The 19,208-nt window shown below is 32.9% G+C and overlaps 1 protein-coding gene and 1 long non-coding RNA gene across 4 annotated transcripts in view; both read left to right on the forward strand.

Moving 5' to 3' along the window:
- Macrod2 (MACRO domain containing 2) overlaps window positions 1-19,208 on the forward strand; it is a 1,840,776-nt gene that overhangs the window by 23,362 nt on the left and 1,798,206 nt on the right. The gene's annotated exons all lie outside the window — the stretch shown is intronic.
- Window positions 12,040-12,502, forward strand: LOC102005589. The gene is made up of 2 exons (XR_260313.1): window positions 12,040-12,100; window positions 12,242-12,502. It is a non-coding gene; the product is annotated as an uncharacterized LOC102005589 (long non-coding RNA).

Consider the following 19,208-nt stretch of genomic DNA (forward strand, 5'->3'; position numbering starts at 1 on the left):
TCCTTTCCTTTTTCCTTTCCTTTTTCCTTTCCTTTTTCCTTTCCTTTTTCCTTTCCTTTTTCCTTTCCTTTTTCCTTTCCTTTTTCCTTTCCTTTCCTTTCCTTTCTCCTTTCCTTTTTCCTTTCCTTTTTCCTTTCCTTTTTCCTTTCCTTTTTCCTTTCCTTTCCTTTCGTGTTCTTCATGGTGGTCATTCTGACAGGTATGAAGTGGAATCTCAGTGTAGTTTTGATTTGCATTTTCCTAATGGCTAAAGGTGTTTACCATTTTATACTTTTTGCCTTTTTGTACTTCTTTCTTTGAGGTGCTGTGCTTATTTCATCTGTCCATTTAATGATTGGCTCTTTTTTTGGGGGGGGTGGGCTTTTTATTCTCGGTATTAATTCTCTATCAGAAGAGTAGCTAGAGAATATTTCTCCTTTTCTGTTGGTTGCCTCTTCTCTCTTCACTTATGCCATTTGCTGTGTGGAAACTTTTTAATTTGACATAGTCCTACTTGCTGAGTTTTGATATTTTCTCTTGTGCTACTGGAGTCCTATTTAGGGAGTTTTTTCCCGTGCCTATGGTATCAAGTGTTGACCATATGTTTTCTTTTAGCATTTTCAAAGTTTCAGGACTTTATATACACCTAAGTTTTAAACCAATTTTGAATTGATTATTTCACATAGTAAAAGGGATTAGTTTCAGTCTTCTGCACATCTATGTATATCCAGTTTTCTCAGCACTATTTGTTAAAGAGGCTGTCTTTTCTCCCTTTATATTTTTGGCCACTTTGTCATGAATCAGATGGCTGAAGCTGTATGAATCTGTTTCTGTTCCATTGTTCTATGTGTCTACAAGTCAGTACCATGTTATTTTTGTTAATGTGGCTTTGTGGTATAATTTGAAGTTGGATATTACGATGCTGCCTAGCCTGGTTTTTCTTAGGCTTGCTTTGGCTATTCTAGGTCATTTTGTGTTTCTACATGAATTTTAGAATTTTTATTTTAGTTTGTGAAGCATGCCATCAAAATTTTGATGGTGATAACATTGAATCTCTAGATCAACTTTGGTAATATGTCCATTTTCATACTATTAGCTTTTTAAATCCATGAACAAGGGAGCTCTTCCCATTTTCTAGTCACTTCTTCAGTTTTGTTCTTCAGTGTTCTGTAATTTTCATTGTACAGGTCTTTTACTTCCTTGGTCAAATTGATCTCTAGTTCTTTTTGTTTTCCTGATAACTTTCTCAGTTAGTTCATTATTGGTGTATAGAAAAGGTATTAATTTTTTAATATTGATTTTGTATCTTGTAATTAGCTCTTTTCAAAAATGACCTTTATTTCTTACCAATCTCCTAAGAGCTCATTGTAAAGTTAGGGAATTAATTTTAGTCTTATGTGTGACAGATTTTATTTTTCATTTCTTATCTTTTTTTAAATCTTGAGTATATATACATTATATACACAATTTCACATTTTTATGTGGTGATGTTTTATAATGTTCCTCATCTTGGTCATAACAATTTTGATTAGGCTTACTACTAGGCATTAACTTAACAGGTTTTAAAAATTATTTTTACCATTTAATTGCCTGATAGATTATTGATCAGGTATAGATAGTAATGCAGATCCTGAACTCTATTATTAGTTAGTGTCTTTTAAGAATGTTCTTGGCCTTATGTGGTGGTACACTCCTGTAATTTTAGCACTCTGGGAGGCTGAGGTAGGAAGATAGCAAGTTCCAGCCTACCATGGCTAGACCTTGTCTCAAAGTAAAATGTTTAAAAAGGCTAAGATGTATCTCAGTGCAAAGGCCTTGGTTTCAGTCCTCAGTATTGGGGGGAAAAAAGAGAATACTCCTGAATTTCATGTGTAGACAATAAAAGCTTCTACAGTTTTAAAAGTAGCTTTTCTATATTTGTACCTGCTATTTTTTTTCTTTTACAGAAAGAAAAAACTGGCTGAGGCCAATGGTGCATTGTTAAATAATAGGTCCTACAGCAGGACTTACTGACTTTAGTGGAGTGCGTTTTTGTTCTTTACTTGATTTATTTATATATTAATATGCTAGTGATTGTATTGGGAAAGAGCAAGTTGCAAGTAGCCTACTGAATGGTTATTATTTTGAAGGTTCAGAGACTTAACTTTTACTTCAGTATGTGGTTTTGTGCAAACATTTTCTTCTTAACTCTTCTGTTTATACAGTGAGGATCCAATTATTAAATTGTACTATAAAATTCCTATAAGAAAAACGACTAAACATTTAAAATGTGATGGCCCATCTTTGTATGACAGGTTGCTGTTTGTTATTTTCAAGTGCTTATTGATATTTTATTTTGAGGCATAACTTGTGATTCCATGGAAATTATTTTGCCTTATTGCAATTTATAATAATTTATATATTTCATAAGCATAACATAGCAAAAGCTTATTCAAATTTTTTTTATCAACCCTTAAATTCATTATTCAGGAAAACAGAAGCAGCAGAAGTACAGAGGCACAAAATGGTTTGTTACAAATCCATTCTTGAAATGTATCATTCAGAGAGCAGATAACAGTGATTCAATAATGAACCAGTAATTTAGTAATGAATAAAACACAGTTTCTGCCCTTTTGAATTGTTTGTGGTGTTTAGTAGCCTTGCCTTGCCTTTTCATCTGAGATTTACTGAAATTAATGTTTTGCTAGTCTCTGTTTCCTTGCATAATACCTGTTGGAGTTTTAGTACATTTTTGCTTAACATACTCGAACTTTTATGTTTACGAAATATGTAGATTCCTATAGTTTCTGATTTTTAATAGTTAAGGATTAATGCCCAGGAATCTGTACTGTTAATAGGAACGTGTATGTATTTTTGCCTTGCTGCTTCCTTTAAGTACAAAGAAATTTGCTTTTGAATAGAGACATTTTATTTTTTTTTTATTTTTTAAATTTAAGTTAATTTTACTTTTAGATCTTTCATGTATTTCACAGGAAATTAGTTTTGGAGTTGGGTTAGGGAAGATTCATTGTAATCTTCTTACCTTACTTAAATTACTGCTTTCTATTGTAGTCTTCAGTGTTTCATTTAAGCACATCCTGCACATTTAGAACAGTGGTAGGCTCTTGGTATTGACTTAGTACATACATGTTGGTTACTTAACTGAGCGTATACAGTAGTTATACAATTAGTTATTAATTTACTAATCCAGATTTGTTTTAACTATACATTTAAAAAATTTTTTTTGAAGCTTCTTACACTGAATTGAACTTTCCCCCTTGAAATCCTTGCTATGGCTAAGGTTCTTAAAGCTTGAAAAACATTAAGCATTTCAAGTGGCCTAAAATATTTTTTATGGTCAAAGTAAGACTTTTATTTTAAAAAATATTTTACATGATTTAGCTAAACTAATCTAAACTATATTTAAAGATAGTTTTAGATATAAACTTTTTTTTGGTATAGTAATACAGTATTATATACCCTTAATATGGACAAACCATGAACCATACAAACATGATTGAAAGTTTGTATAATTTACTAGTTTTCATACTATTAATTTGGCCAAAATAGAAGTGATGTTGTTAATTTATTCCATTATAAGTTTTGTATAAAACCTTATGGTAAATATAATTTTATTTTAGTAAATATTGTAATTTTGAGCAGGATCAATGACTTTGTATCTGTATTTCCTGTCTTGTTTATTTCTTTTTTCCCCATATATCTTAGCCAATATTTTAAATGAGTGTAGGATCAGTGACTTTCTACATATATTTTCTATTTTTTATTTCTCTTTTCCTCACATTTCTTAACTTAAAATGTAAGTTTTTTTAAAAGTGATTTTTTTTTTTAAAATTTGAAAGATATTTCTACAAAGTTCTGTTTGGTAATTGATAAAGGTTTCTTTCATGGAATTATATAACTGATAGCAAATATTTCATATTGATAGGCCTTTAAATATTTATTTGCTAGTTTTAGTAAGATACTTTTTTATTATAGCTCAAGTGTTTACACACCTTGAAGGAATAGATATTTCATTTCTAAATTTAAATCAGTAATGTTGCTATTCTGTTTGTGGATTGATGAGGATGCAGAGTTAGTACACCATAGAGCTAACTAAAGTTAATCATAAGGGAATATTCCCTGTCTGTTTAATAAATGTAAAAATATTTACGTTCACTGTCAGATATACATAATTCTAAATATTTTCTGAAATTATTTATTTAATTATTATCGTAACCCTATTGAGAAAGTATAATTATCTTATTTGATAAGAACACCTAGGCACAGAGATTTTAGGGAACTAGCCCAAGGTCATGCTGCCATTGAGTGGCAAAGTTAGGACTTGAACCCAGGCTTTTTGACCTTTACGTCTTTTTAACTTACCATGTTACTGTTGCCTTTTGTTTTGCAAAGCATTGTTGATATCTTTATGTGATCTGTGTTTACCACTAATTATATTTAATTTTTGGTAAAGTATGGTATTTTATGTTCTGAATTATATTGTTTTATGGGTTTTAATTTATAATGCCACGAATTAGTTTTGAATCTGTAACAGAAAGATGCATTTGAGAGGTAACTTTATCGTGGATAATAAAATTGGCAGTATTTGATGAACATTGTAGAGAGGAAGGCTTTGTCTTCCCCAGATGTGTAATGAATATCAGTTTATGCCATCAAAAAAATCAATAGCCATTTGTTCGTTTATATTTCCTTGCATTCTTACTTGTGTTCCAAATTTGTGCTTCAGTTCTACTGAAAACATTTTTAAAGTCAACATGCTTAGCTTTTTTTAATCACTTTTTTTAAGTTTGTAGGGTGGGCCACATATTGAAAATAAACTATAGTTAGCAAAAAAGATCAGTGGGGGTGGAGTATTAAAAATTTCTTAGGTTGAAATGTCTTCTTGGTGAAAGTATTAAAATGATACAAGTTTGATAACTTGTTTGGTGTAAAGCAATAAAGATATAATTAACTTTCATTTCATTACAAATACTGAGATTAGGGCTCGAATATGTCATCTTTATTTTCATTATGTATGACCATTAAAGCTGTGGTGGCTCATACCTGTAATCTTAACATTCTGGGAAGTTGAGGCAGGAAGATCTCAAGTTTGAACCCATCTGGGCAATTTAGTGAGACCTTGTCTTAAAAAAAAAAAAAAAGTACTGAGGATGTAACTCAATGTGAACCAGTGTGAAGGCTCTGGATTCAGTATCCAGTACCACAACACAAATGGCAACAACAAAACAGAAACATTGAGATGTGGTGTGATGTGAATTTCATATGGAAATTGTGCATAGTAGTTTTTTCTTAAGTGACTTCAAAGAAAGGGTGAGAGAATATCTAGGGGACCTTTTAAGAGGGTAATTATGGAGATAGCAAATTAAATAGTGTGCATTTTAGAATGTACTGTCTATGTGGAATTTGGTGTCTAAAAGTAGAAGTATAAAACTTTTCTGAGTGGAAATTATATCAAGAAAATTATACTTTGTTCTTTTGTTTTATTGCCATTTAGACTTAAGTGAAGAAGAAAAACAGTTGGTGAACTTGGCATAGTTCTCACATTTACAGATCCTTATTCTGAGTTTTCTGATTCATTGCTATATTGTTGCTCAAACATGTTTAATTTTCCTTATCTGTGAAATTGTGTAGATTGCGAATTTTTGATAAAAAAATGGCCAGTTACTTCTATAATAAAGGGTGTTTTCAAAAATAGAATAAATTGTGCATGATAAAAAAATCCGTCTTTTCCCTTTTTTAATGTTTTGATAGATGAACTAGAAATAGGGATTAAGTAGTTTGAAAAGACATTTTGAAGAAATTCATTATAAATGTATCAAGCTGAGTGGAAATTCCAGTGGTGAAAGAAATAAAGGAATAAGAATAGAATTCATAGGAACTCTGAAAAACAGGAAAGGATGCGTCAATAAACCAGAAAATTTCAGGCTTTCTAGATAGATATAAAAAAGCTGATGACATTAGATTATTAAAACTGTTAGTACTAAACAACCAGTAATACATCAGAAAAAAAATCTGGTTTTCTGAGTAGAAAATAGACTCACTTAATAATTCAGCAGTTCATCTAGTTTAGAGATGACAGAGCTGGGACAGAGAAATGGCTATATGAGCAATATCACGGTAGTTCGTACCTTCTGGGATCAGTGAATCTTGAAGAAAAATTTGTCTGCTACCTTTTTCACAGAGCCCATCCATAAAATCCCATAGCCTTCCACTATGGGCATAATAAGAATGGGAGAGATGCTTGAGGGAAGTAAAACACTGACCTACACCAGCAATTGATATTGAAAATAAATTGTATTTAAAATGATGAAAACAGTAAACAAGTGCAAGATATTTGAGGAAAATTTTAACAATGCAAGATAGGACTTGTGCTAAAATAACAACACAAATAGTACAGGAATCAGTGTAGAAAGTTATTGCAAACAGAAAATTCCTATAGTTAGAAGACATTGTATTAAGAAAGGAATAATGAAACAAAAGGAATAATGAAAAAAATAATCTTGCCAATTACGAATATGGTTGCCAAGGGATCCAAAGTACAGAATATGGTACAATCCAGAGTGCATTGATTCCAAAGCTACTCTTAGAATGTTTGCTGACATATGGGCTTGAAATGTATTTGGATAAAAAGTTTAAAGGATTAAAAGAACAAATTAAAAACGTCAGAAGGGAACAAATATTGTCAAGAAGTATCGGGAAGACCTGAATAACAAGCTAATAGAACTTGTGGAAACTAGAAATACAATAATTGAAGATAATTGAATGGATTAGATTAACCCAGCTGGGTATAGAATTAATGAAATTGAAGATAAATTGGAAAAAATTTCCATCTCAGAGAGATGGAAACCTGAAGAGAATGTGTAGATACAGAACGATAAACATGTCTCATATGTGAAATTGGAGTTCCAGAAAAGTAGAATGAAGGGATTCAAAGTCACTATCCAAAGGAAGAATGACTAAGAATTTTCCAAAATTAAAAATATGACTCTGATTGAAAAGGTTGTGAATCTAAAGGAAGAAAAATTACTGCATGATACCAAATCCTAAGAGAATTTAAAAGCAGCTGTAAGTAGCCAGATTACCTACAAGACTGTAGAAATTAGAGTGGCAGCAGACCATAATTGTAAGAATGTGTCTTAGAGATCACAGAACTACATCTTCAAATACAAGCAAAATTATTGGATGTTAACTTTGAAAGTGGCTAGCAAAATAATTCAAACACCAGAGTTTTGAAATAGGTTTTCAAATATTACATTGATAAATAACAATCTGATGCATTATGGTGGTGAACATGTGGAACAACGAGCAGAAGCATAAATGACACTTTTGAGAGTAATTTGACGATGTCATTTTTTTTCAGTGACTGAGAAGTTTTACTTATGTGTCCTTGTGTATCTTTCTGTCTATATGCATTTCTTAGCATTGTTTGTTGATCTCTTTAAACCATGATAAAACTGAAATCACACTTTTAGGAAATAAAACTTACCTTCTGTACATGCATTACACTTTTGTCTATCTCTGTGTCTTGTTACTTTATTCACTTTTATTTTTCTTGTACTCCTACCGTTTTGCTATTTTGCCACTTTTATTTTTCAAAAGCTGTTGTGAGCCTGGCCCACTAATGTGATTTTATTGATGGGTTATGCATGTTTGTTTGAAAAGCACTACCTTAAAGAAACTCAAACATTAGTGTAAAGAGAAAAGAATAGAGATATTTCTAGCAATATTATTTGTAAGAGTAAAATATTAGGTGCTATATTATGCCCTAATAAATGGAAAATAAACTGTGTTATAACCATGTAAAGACTTTATAAGTCATAATAAATCAGTGAGCTACAAAGCTCATATTTAACAGATCTACTTATAATCTTGGGTATAAGAAGTAAGTTGATGGAGAATATATAAAGTATATTTATATGAGGCTTAATGCAAAGCATACTGTATGTGTATAACTATGGAGAAAAATCAGGATTTCTGTGTGCAGATAACATATTTTTCCTTAAGTTAGGTGGTGGGTACATAGGTGTTTTAAAAATAATATCTTACTGTCTTTTTATATCAAAAATATCTTACAGTAATTCTTTTCGAAATGGAGGTGGGCTGAAATGTAGCTCAGTGGTTGAGTGCTTCGTTAATGTGTGGAAGGCCTTGCATTGGATCCTTCAGCATGGTTTTAAAAAAAATAGTAAAAAGCAGTACTGACAGTTCAACTGTTAGGTTTCTCTCAGAAAATATAATAAAAAGAATTGGCTGTAATAAAATTTGAGACCTATAGACTAGATTCAAGAGACCAGTATTAAGAAATAGGAATTCCAGAAGTAAAAAAAAAATGCAGTGCATGTAGTAGAAACTATAAATAATAAAATGATAGGATAAATATTTCCTAAGATTAAAAAAAACTTGAAATAAGACATGCTGAAGTCAATTTCTGGTAAAATCAAGTACTGGTAAAATTTCTTAATTTCAAGAATCAAGATCAAATTTCTAGCTAGAGAAAAAGGGCAATCCTAGAAATAATCAGATTGGCATTTTTTTTTCTTTCGGTAGCATTGTATAAAGAGATACTGGAAATATTCCTATGGCATTCTGAGGTAGAGTTTTACGTACGGCAGAACTGTTTCAAATATGAAGGCAAAACATATAGTCTTTCAAAATGACTATGAACTAGCACAGTTTTAAATAAATGAACATGTTATTTTGAAGTACTTAAGCAAAGTGAAATGCATTAAGATAAAGAATTCTGGGCCAATAAAGAAGGTATTTATTAAACATTGACAGAAACAAATGACAAACCCAAACCTGAACCATCAGTGAAACTTAAGGATAAATCTAAAGAATTAATTAATAAAATATTTTGAAATATAATATTAGAGAAAATATTTCTGATAAACTGGAAGATACGAAGGGAAAAATGACAACTCAGAAATAAAATTTTATTTATTTATTTATTTGTTTTTTTTCCGGTACCGGGAATTGAACTCACGACCTTGTGCTTGTCAGGCAGGTGCTGTGCCGCTGAGCTAAATCCCCAGCCCCAGAAATAAAATTTTAGATAATTTAGTCTACTTGTGCTATAATAAGGAAGAGTACAGTAATTGAGGCGGAAGACTACTATGCTTATAATTTCTATGCGTAGAATTACAGCAGTGGCTACTTTATACTTCTTGATGTTTATAAAGAAATACAGACAAATACGTGTTGAAAATTTCAGTAGTTTCATTAAAAAAGGCAAATGAACAACTCTCCCAACCTTCTGCCTGTTTGAAAGGACTAACCATGTATTACCAAAAAAAAAAAAAAAGCCTGTGACAGAATTAAGTAGTAAGAAAAGGTGATGCTGGTGCTGCAAATTTAAGGGAATTCCTTTAATATAGAGAGCAGGTGGGGTGAGAGGAAAGGAGAAAGAACAAAAGAAACTTCTGACTAAAAAGTGAAAAGCTGAGGAACATACTATCTGTGTTATTAACAGTTTCAGAGGAGAAGAGTGGACTGTGGGGACATCATAATAAATTTGAAAACTGCCTGTATCAGCTCATACTTCCCCCTTCCTCTTTTCTGCAGAATAATGGTCAGCAGGTGTGTTGGTCTGGAGGATAGAATCTAGGCTTTTGTAGATGATGATTCTGTAGGTTTCTGGTATGTATATTGGAATTAGAAAGAGTAGAAGAGTAGAGAACACTAAAACTCCATACTGGGGAAGGAAAAGGAAGAGGAAAGAAGTCTTTATCTCTGTGTAGTATACTAACACTGTTATGATTTAAATATAAAGACTGAAGTAGTGAGAGCTTGATTGCCTATGCAGCAAGGATCAGGGGTGAGTGAGGCCTTAAGGAGATAATCAGGTTATGAGTGTTCTAAGTTGAATGGGCTATTAGGAAGTGGAGCCTGGTTGGAGGAAATAAGACATTGGGATTTACCTTTGAATGGTATCTTGTCCCACTTCCTTGCTCTCTGGCTCTTCCATGCTCTTTGTTTCTGGCCAGCATGAGGTGAGCAACTTTCTTCCACCATGCCCCTTTACTGTGATGTGACCGCCTTGAAATGGGCCAGCTGTGAGCTGACTGAAACCTCTGAAAGTGTGAGCCAAAATAAATCCTTGAAGTTGTGTTTGTCAGCTCCTTTGTCCCAGCTATAGAAAAGTGACTAATGTTCTACCCCCAGACTAAAGCTTTCTGTGTTTGCAGTCTTGGGGCTTCTAGCTCACAGTCAGTTTTATGAGTTTCTCTAGGGTAGCAGAGGGTAGCAGAGATTAGGGTGCCAAGACTCAGGGAATGGCTTCCAAGGTAGCCCCAACTCTATTACAGGTTAAAAATATTGCTTTAGAATTCTACATTCTAAAATGTAGGGCAGTCGGAATTATAACACAATTAACACATGCTTGATTTTATATATATCATGCATGATTTTATTTTGTATATGTCATGCTTGATTTTATATATATCACATACATTTTATATTCTGAGTAATGTGAAGAAGCAAAATGTGAGGACAGTATGTGTAGTATGGAATATGTGGTCAGAAATTATGTACAGAAGTTCAGATATGCATAAGAAAGAATGTGAAATACTAATAAAAGTTTCCTTTTGAGAAAAAGAAATGAAAGGAATATTTTTGCTATTTTAACTTACAATATTGTTTGGCAAGGAATTTTTTATTTAAAAATTAATAAAATATATTGGAGGGGGATGCAGGAGGACAAGATGAAGTTAGCTGTGGTTACCTAAATTAGCAACTTTTAAGTTACACAAGCTTGTGGCTTTCCTTTATAGAATATACTTTCCTATTTCTAATTCTTAGCAACTATCTCCTTACAGATTTTTTAACCTAGAGTATGGGGGTGGAGATGTCTCATAATTCCTTCAATGTATATAGATTTTGTGAGAGATGGTATATATGTAGAGAATAGACTAAAGTGTGGATCTTTAAATTGTAGCTATTGCTTTATTGCTAAAGGATAGCACACAGTATCTTTTGTGGAAATGAGTCAGCATATTTATAAAGTTAAATAATGAATGGTAAAGAAAAAAAGCCAGCAGAATGACATCATCAGGATTCTGAGATATATCCTGGTATGTTGTTTCAGGTTGGGTCTAGAAATTACTTAGCAGAATATTAATATATGAGTATAATCATAGAGATGTGATGTGGTATTCTGGATCACCTGAAAGGCTTCATCCTTTTTATGTGAAGAGATGGGTATGACCCTTGGTCTCTTATGCCACATCTACTATAAACTTCTGAACCCTCCACCATCATTCAGGATGCATCTCTAATGGTTGAAGAAGTGGTGGAGGATGGAATGGGGCAGAGAACCTGCGGATCCTTGCCTGGGACAAGTTATGGAAAGAAAATTTTACAGGTATTCTTCTTATATATTTTACTTGGATATTGGATAAAATAGTTCTTTTTCTGGAAGGACTGGGCAGTGAGGGGTGGTAGATAGGAGGGCTGGGATGGAGCAGAGGTCATTTCCAGGAGTGGTAGAAAAATTGGGAAAGAGTATCAGCATCTCTTTGTTTTTCTTGCGTAGCTTTTCGGTTACTTCCATAATAAGAGAAGTTCCATAATAAAAGAATTCAAGAACTCAGAGTTCTTGAATTGCAGACTCACTTATATAGTAATAAGATTCACCAGGAACATTGATAGATACATGGTATTGACTTAATAGTATTAACTGTTAGTAACCATTAGAAACCTATGGAAAATGTTTAGACTTATGAATTGTATTGAATATTAGACATTCTGAATATATGCTTAAAACTCTTTGTAGTAAACTCATTGATTATCTTTTCTTTGGTTATATTAATTGGCTGTTTAACCATTTGACACTCTGATTTATTTCTGAGGCTTTAAGATGTCTCACACAGCTGTGCATTTTAATTAAGCAGTTAATAAATTTGGAGTTCCTTAAGTTTTAAGCTCTTGATTTTTCTCTAGGGTAGCAGAGGGTAGCAGAGATGAGAGTGCCAAGACTCAGGGAATGGCTTCCAAGGTAGCTCCAACTCTATTACAGGTTAAAAATACTGCTGTAGAATTCTACATTCTAAAATGTAGGGCAGTCGGAATTATAACACAATTAAATGGAAGTGAACAAAGACATATCAACACAAAATTCGCCAGGGTAAATTAATTGAAATGAAATGTACTGGTGTTTTGTTTTTTTTTTTTTTTCCTTCTATTTTGTTTCAGTGAAAATAAGAAATGTTGCTCTTAAGAGAGAATTTTGTATTATTTTCTCTTCTTTTTTTTCCCCCTCCTCTAGCTTGGGAACTAGGAAAAGAGCCATGTTATGTGATCTTGTCTTCCAGTCCAGTTTGAATGAAGAAAAACCCATTGAAGACTCGTTTAAGAACAGTGTTTTTTGAAGAAGGAAAAGAAATACTATTTGAGAGAAGGCAAACAAACAAAAAGGGTGATGGAAATATGTATCTTTGTTGTATTTGTAACCCCAAGAGAACAACCTATAGTGAACATAGAGAACTGAGGAGTAAATTAAAGAATGACTGAATTTTGTGGGTTTTGATTTAGAAAATAATGGTCATTTTCTAATAAAGAAAAACAATGGGTGGTTAAGAGCACAACTTTTTGGCTCTGCTGTATGTCATTATCACGTACTCTGAACATTCAAAACTACTCCTTTTCCCCTTTGACAGCATTTTTCCTTGTAATTCAGCAGTGCTTCCAAGAAAAATGAAAATATATGTCTGCCAGAGCCTAAAAAGTACAGTTTGTATATTTGACATTAGACTTTGTAGTGTATCTCTCTCTTGAATTTTAAAATTTTATAGATCTCAAACACCAGTCATTGTGGGATTTTGTCAATAAATAGTAATTTTTCAAACTGAACAATGGTGATTTCTATCCATATTGTGATCAATACGCCATTTTATTATCCATAGACTGCTTGATGAACTGATTTTTTACACTTAAATGATTATGTTATGATTTGTAAATTTTCCTTGCGATTTTATTAGTATATATATCAAAATAATTTAAAATAGTAAATTTGTTATAGTATCAATATATATTGGGAGATATTGATTTTATATTAACTTTCTACTAAATCTTGGTATAAACCGAGATCTGCAATGACAAATCTCAGGTTTTTGGAAATTAAGAATTTATGTGTATTATATAGAAAATATCTCATGAATTTATTTGTGTAGATTTTTTAAAATTGAATTTTTATTTACTTTTTATAAGTATGTAATCTTACTGTATTAGCAGCTTTTCTTTCCTTTGAAAGGCAAAAAGAGGAATTCATGGTTTTTAGTTTAAGATTATTTCAGTTCTCAAGCCCAGTACTGTAATATGAATTCTGAACATTGTTTCTCATTCTTCAAACTTCCCTTATATTAAAGGATTTTTTGAACAAGTTGTGATTCATTTTGAATATATCTCAATAATAGTAATGGGTTTTTTCTCTGACAAGAATTTCTTGAGAGTCTCTCACATACACTGGGGTTTCTTTTGAGTGGTTTTTTTTTTATTAATGTAGGATAATCTATTTATATGAAGGTATGGCTTTGCTTCAATCTGAGACAGTGAATTATGCAAGCATATTCTTTACTACATTTTTTGTGATAACCTAGGAATAACATTAGTGCATGTCCAGGAGAATGGTTGCAATTTAAGTGTTAAAATGAATTCACTTTTTCTATATATATTAAGGAATATCTGTGATGTTTTAAGAGCCAAGGAAAGCAATGTAATTCATAAAGTATTGTATTTATAAAAAAGTTGTATTTCCATAAAGCAGGTAATGTGTGAGCCTAAAGAAAGATGTAATTATTTTGATATATGGGCCAGAGGTTAAAGAGGGATAAGGGTTTTTTCTTTTTTATATTTTTATATTATTATGTTGGTTTCAATGAAAGTACTACTTTTTTAAAATTTTCAAGGCAGAGTTTTTTAAAGATTTATTTTTTTTGTAGTACTGGAGATTCAATCCTAGGCCTTTGCACTGAGGTACAGCCCTAACCCTTTTTTAATTTTTTACTTTGAGGCAGGGTCTTGCAAAGTTGTCACATTTCCCAGGCTGGGCTCAAACTTGGAATCATTCTTCCTGAGCCTCTCAGAATGCTGAGATTTTATGTGTGCACCACCATACCTGGCCAAGGAAGAGTTTACAGATTTTGAAAACTACATAAAATGTAGCTCTTACTATATTTTGTAACTCTACAGAAAAACTTACTAATACATAAAAATAAAATACTTACAGTGGTCAGTGAACTCTATCTCTGTCTATCTTTATCTCTGTCTCTGTCTCTATCTCTAATCTATAGATCTATATCTATCCATCCATCCAGAGCCCACCCAAAAAAAAAAAAAAAAATGTATACACATCTCAGCTGTTTGTTGTACTAATAAATGTTTGGAAGCTAATGGCCACCAGATTGAGCACCTCTTGCAATTATAGAGGCCAAAGATAACTTGTTTAAATCTCTTGATATCTCAGTAAATTTAGTATTAAAATATTCATACATTTTTCTTTTTCTGAAGTGTATATACATTTTTTGGTAGTCTCTCTATGTTAAAAAATAATTTTATTTTATTGCTAGTCTTGCGAATTAGGGAGAACTCAACATTGATTGTAATTCCAAGACTCAACATTGATTGTAATTCCCTGGGACATGGAGATAGCAGCCAGTGTTTCGTATAGTAGATGAAAGGGTTAGTATGGACACTTGAAATGTAATAAAAATTTCAGTTTAACCCATTTGTCTCCTTAATTTCAATGCTTTTGTGCTGGAGATAGTAAATTGTCCATGAAAGTTTGACTAAATTGTATATTTTTCTCTATATTCCTTTTTAGAAAGGACAGGGAAAAGAGGAACATTAAACAGTGTAAAGAGAAAAAAGATGAATGTCATTTGAATGGTGTACTGTGCTCGAGAGCAAGCTGACTAGATCTAGTCATTAATTCTGCCTGTGGCATTAACTAGCTGTGTAGTATTTGCTCAGATCAAAAACTTTTTGATACCTGTTTACCCAGCTGTCTGATAGGAGTTTGCACTTATAAATATTGTGATCTCTCTTGGAAATATGATTACATAATACCTGAATAATAGAGATCTGATGTTAAAATGTATTTCATCTGCCAATAAAATGGAACTGCTTTTCCTTTGGGGGAATGAGGTTAATGTGATGCATACATTTGTGAAGTTGGACATTACTTTGTTCAACTAGAGTATAGTAGTAGCATTTTTTCCTTTAAGTCCTGATTACTGCTATGTTAGGAAAATTATTACAGTGGCAAATTCCCAAGGTTGCTTTGGACTTGAGCCCATTTCCTAAAGTACAGCAAAGTGATATTGATTTGGAGGTGCCAGGAAATAATCAGCTATTATATTGGAGACAGCGGTCTTTAAGTTTATTTTGTGTTGTGCCCATAGATTTGTGTATGTAATTTAAAAAAATTAACCATAGGTTTACATTATGAGATCATTTTATAGTGAGGTGTGGAAATGTATATAATGCACAAAAATTTAGGAAAAAATCAGATTAAAATGAGATTTAATGAATAGCCTTTTGTAAATAACTGTTTACAATAAGTGCTTCTGAACATACTCTTCATTGTTCCATAGTTGAGACCTCAAAGTATGACTATGGTGACTTTACAGTTTATTAATGCTTTATTTTGAGCTCAAAACTGAACTCCTTACCTTCTTTGCAAGCCTGATCAGCCTTTACCCTTATTTTGAGGAATGACTTCTCCATCTGTCCACTTGTTTCAAGTCCTTTACTACTTTCCAATAACCACTATATCCAGTAGGCCCTAAATTATTAAAGTTTCTTTGTAAGGTCTTGATTTTTGCATCCCATCTGTGAATGTCAGCCTTACTCGTACTGTCCATACTTTTCTTAAAGGGTCTTTCTAAAGGGAAATCTGATCAAATCATCCTTTGTCTTCCTCCCTTTCCTTTAAAATTCTTCTTTGATAAAGGACTGAACTCATGAAGGGCCTGTTAGATCTTACAAGATCTGTGAAAACACATAACCTTGGTTCACTTCCCTGCCTGCTCCTCCACTCTTATCACTATGACCACTATGACCTCTGGCAGGAATAAGTAAGTATTTGTGGGAATAATTAATTTTCTTAAAGATCTTGAGAGATGGGAAAAGCACAGGATATAGAATGAAAAATTATGTTGACTTTGTGTTCCTAAAAAACTTTTTTTTTTTTTTTTTGTCTTTTTGAGGCAGGGTCTTGCTATGCAGTTCAGGCTGGCCTTGAGCTCACTTTGTAGTTCAGACTGGTCTCGAACTTCAGACGATCCTCTTGCCTCAGCCTCCCAAGTGCTGGGATTACAGGCATGCGCCACCATGCCTGGCCCCTAGAGAACTTTTTAAAGCAGTGTGTTCTATTGGTTATTTGTGAGTTGAGTTTTGTATTTTCCTTTTTTTTTTCTGTGTCCTTTTCCTGAAAAACTTCCATTTTGGTTCTCTTTCTTTAACCAGTACAAAGTTGGTAGGTACTTCTTATCTATCAAATGACTTGGTTTTATGAGCCTTTGGTCACCTAAAGAGATCCAGAAAAGAACAAAATAAAAACTTCTCTTCTTTATGTTGTAGAGGACTTACTTTTTTTCTTGAAAGCCAGTTGAAATTGTAATTAGCTGCTTTACCAAATTACCACTTAAATGTCACATTTCATTGTTGGTCCTTTTTCTAGGCTGAGTAATAGAGATCATTTAGAATTCATGTCTGGGATTTTATCACTGAAATATTTCAAAACCATTTATTGATTACTGATTTTGGATATTTTCATGTTATATATGATACTGATTTCTAGTGTCATGACTTACTGAAGATTCACTTTTTCCTTCATTAAATAAGTAGTCACATAGAGTGCTATGTGAATTATATATTAATAGAAGTTTTAAAAATAAGCAGAAGTACTCTCATAAACCTTAAGCTGAATTCTTTCACTCTTCTGTCAGGCACATTGTCGCCTGAAATCAAGATAAGGGATTTAGTGAAACCATTATCTACAAGTCTATTTTTAACAAAGCCTATTAAACACACTCTGCTTTTCATTGTTTCACAATTTGAGAATTTGTAATTGACTCTTTCTCTGAATGAACACGTCCTTTAATGCTCCTACTTTCTCACCCATACCGATGACTTTGGCTTTTAAATTACTAGTTGGTCATTGTGCAGATCCAAACTTTTCAAAGTTACTCACTTACAGTTTCAGAGATTTTAACCTCTCCCACCTCCTCCTCCACAGTTGCTCACATTATCAGGCATTCAAAATTATTATTCAAGGTAGCAATCCACCTACCTTGAAAGGTGTATAAAAATGGTATCAATTGATTTTTTTGTAGGATGAATTTTCATTTTTCCAGGGTGAATATTCCATTTGGTATATAAAAAGCATTCAGTAATGCCTTTTAGTTGAGTAACTGATCTTTCTTCAAATAACACTGCCACTCACAAGGTTATTTCTTAAAATAGCATCTCTAAGTTTAGCTTTTTGTTTACTTCTGTTTACTTGTATTATTTATTATGGTAAAGGCAAAAAATGTTTGTGTTTATTGCTTCTATGCAGAACTGACCTGCTCATAAATAGAAAGCAGCAGGCTTCTTCATCAGGAGAGCTGATTTTCATTTACAGTGTAATTCAGCTGATACTTCTAAAGTCCTCTTAACATTGCCCCAGCTATTTGACAAAGCTGAATGAAATAAAAATTCTGATGTCTATGGTTTTTTAAATTAGAAAATAATGTCTTGTATGGGATTATAGTGATAACAGACAAAGGGATATGGGGAACACTATAGAATAGATGATAACTAAGCCAGGATTTAAGAGAATCAGCTTTGAGGAGTGGGTGGTGGAACACTAGGAAGTAGGAAAAAAGAAATGTTAAGACTTAATGACCCAGTGAATCTAGAACCCTGTAACCACTTGCAAGTATGGAGGCTCTGGGAAAGTGGCAGTAAAAAGCAGCTGCAGAGGGAATCAGGGACTAACTTCCTCATAAAGGGTCTGAGACCAATGCCCTTTTATGATGGGAAAATTGCTGCTTGTAAAAATGCAGAATCTGACTTAGTAAACCTGGGCGGGATCTTATATTCAGTAGGGTGGCCACCCTGCCATGCTAAAGTTGCCGAATCCCTGGCTACATTTTGGATAAGGTTATAGACTATTCAGAGGAGTTTTGTGTATATTCTGTGGGGCTTGAAGTTGCCATAAACTTTTTTTTTTTACAAAAAATCTTGCTTATGTAAGGTTAAAGAGAGGGTTTGGTGACCATTTAGCCTTGGAGAGGAAAGAAAAGAACTGAATTATATGACCCTGAGGATGAACACAAGGAGTTGGAGAAAAGGGGTTCAGAAAGTAGAACAAATGGCTTTGGTGATTAACTGGCTGTGGAGGGGAGTTATTGAGGAAATATTTTTGTGTTTTTCCTAGGTTTTGGACTTGGCTAACTGGCAGGTGAAGTTCATTGAGTTCTTTGTAACTGCGATGATAAGAAAATGATGTCTGCCAGCCAGTTTCAAATGACTCTCAATTGTCCTCTCTGGAAAGTACTATAGACTTCGGACTCGCTAGATCAGTTTATTCCAATGCTTACTGAGAACCTGCCTTTTACAAGCTCTCTTGTATTGTTCAGCATACTAGAAGAGGTGAAAAGGCATCTCTTTCCTAAAGGATATTTGTAATTGAATGTGAGTCCTCTTATAGAGAAAGACAGCAAAGTGGGAATGATAGTTGGAGAATACTGAGAAACCTTTTAGAATTAGGTGACATTTCAACAAGATGTGGGAGGATGTATGTATCCCTCCTGTGTGTAAGGGATAACTGTATGTAAGCAGTTGGGATAATAAAAGGGGAGATTTGTATCCTAGACTCTAAACAGGAAGTTGCCTATTGACTGTACATTGTAGTTCCTTTGATATAGCAGCAGCTCAAAGAAGAAAACTGAATGGTGGAAGGGAGGCTGCAGAAATAATAGCCTGTCTGTTCCTAAGAATCTTTGACTTATGTATCCTCTCATAGATAAAAAGGGAGTCACTTCAAGTGGTACCTACCATTTAAAAGAAGCATACTTATATTCATATGGAGGATGACTGGAGGAAGAATATTAGACTTGAAACCCAAGTAGATGGTTCAACATAGTATTCTAAGCCCAGATAATTAAGCCTCTGACTCAAAATCCTTAAGGGATCAGATAGGTAAAATGAATGTCAGAGTGGAAGTGTTCAATGCTTAGAGTGGTTCT

This window comes from Chinchilla lanigera, unplaced genomic scaffold, assembly GCF_000276665.1.
Source record: "Chinchilla lanigera isolate Chin_1 unplaced genomic scaffold, ChiLan1.0 scaffold00014, whole genome shotgun sequence".
NCBI lineage: Eukaryota > Metazoa > Chordata > Mammalia > Rodentia > Chinchillidae > Chinchilla > Chinchilla lanigera.